Source organism: Odontomachus brunneus, unplaced genomic scaffold (genome assembly GCF_010583005.1).
Source record: "Odontomachus brunneus isolate Ranch 3 - 2012 unplaced genomic scaffold, Obru_v1 Obru_scaffold_027, whole genome shotgun sequence".
Classification (NCBI taxonomy): domain Eukaryota; kingdom Metazoa; phylum Arthropoda; class Insecta; order Hymenoptera; family Formicidae; genus Odontomachus; species Odontomachus brunneus.
In genome coordinates this window covers 1,767,135-1,769,145 of record NW_022639477.1, presented here as the reverse complement: position 1 = coordinate 1,769,145, position 2,011 = coordinate 1,767,135, and positions in this window count along the sequence as shown.

The window sequence follows — 2,011 nt, the reverse complement described above, 5'->3', positions numbered from 1 at the left end:
TAAAGCTTATTACATCTATTGTAAATCGGGACTTATGGCTCCTGCACACAGAACGTGGTAATGGCTCCTACACACAGGACGCGGTAATGCTTGCCGCGCGGCAAAAGTTCGCGCGACAGCCACTCAATATGCTGCTTTCCGTAATAACCTTCTAGCTGTTACGAAAAAACAACATATTGATTGGCTGTTGCACGGACTTCCGCCGCGCGGCAAGCATTACTGCGTCCTATGTGCAGGAGCCATAGCAAATATTTTCTGCGTACCGCGTAAACGCGTAACCAATAAATTGCGACGTTTAGTATTTCTGTTGGAATTTCTAAAAGAATACAAAGGTATGATTGGTTACACGGTTACTTGACACGCGTATTAAATAGTAACTTTCTATTAGATAATCTTAATATCGACGATGTATATGAATAACGATATATTAAGCTGGCATAATATTGATCAAGAAGACTTATTTTATCGATTGAATGCATCGTCGTTGATATGCATTGTCAATATTAAGATTATTTAATAGAAAGTTACTATATAGTACGTGTATCAAATGCACGATGTAAACCAAGCCATTGGCTTGGTACGCACTTGATACGCGTATTAAATAGTAACTTTCTGTTAGATAATCTTAATATTGACGATATATATAAACAGCGATATATTAAGATAGTATAATACTCATCAACAAAACGTATTGTATTGATTGAATGCGTCGCCGTTGATATGCATTGTCGATATTAAGATTATCTAATAGAAAATTACTATTTAGTACGCGTATCAAGTGCACGATGTAAACCAAGCCATTACTATACCTGTAGATCCGATCCAATAGACACGACGGATGCATAGTGTAAGAATATAAGATGTACCGTTGCGCATAATAGGAGGAAAAGTAGGGGTATAGCCAATGAAATAATATCCAAAATTCAATCGCAACATTCAAATGCAGTTTTATCTACAGTGAGACAAAAAGTGAAAACAATGTTATAAATATAATAGAAAATTGAGTAAATAAGTTGTTCTTAAATAGAATATTAGTTAAATGCTATATCGTTTATAAATAATTAGTGTTTAATTCAACGAAAAGCAAGAAAGGTGTAATATTGGATTAACGTATGTAAGTTGTGGGAAAGTAATAACTTATTCTTGTGTTAACTATATATAAATATATAAATATAAATAAATAAATAAATAAATATATATGTGTGTGTGTGTGTGTGTGTGTGTATTGTTTTATATTATAAGCAGAACAATGTTATATATATTTTCACAAATTTGAATAAAACAATAAACAAGAACGTTAAGACAAATGCTGCGATGTTGAATGTTATCTAGGATGTACACTAACTACGTTACACTAACTTTATGAATGGTTGCAGATATGCACATTTGCAGATTTACACAGTAAATACAGATGTAATCGAAATAGAGGAGTCCTTGGAGTCGATTGTGTTTCTCGTCAATTTGTGACAAATACAAAAGTGAGCATATTTATTAGAATATTTGTACTGTTATTGGCCAACTTAAAGTATATTCGCTCACTTTTGAACTTTGCACCGAAGTGCCGAGATACAGAATTGATCACTTGTGTAATTGGAAAACGTACTGTGTAATGTAATAATACAACGGGTGAAAATAATGAGATATGAACAAAACATAATTTAATAATAGTAAAATGTATATTTGTACATGAACGATTATTTTATCAAAATGTAAATATATATATAAAAATATATATTTGAAACTATTATAAATTTTTCATATTTTCTTTGTTTGCAATTTTGTAAATTTTCCGTTCTTTTTTGTTAATCAAATTATTTGCAACAATTCGTTTATTGAGTGTTCGTAATCGAATATTCGAGTGCGAACAAGACATGCAATTACCTCTTTCGGAAAATTGTTATTTAATTGCGGACAGACAATATCGGTTACTTTATCAAATATTTTGTCTTCTTGACTGAAGGCTTCTCCATGAAAGTTTATAAATGATTTATTCATTATTTTCGCTGCACGA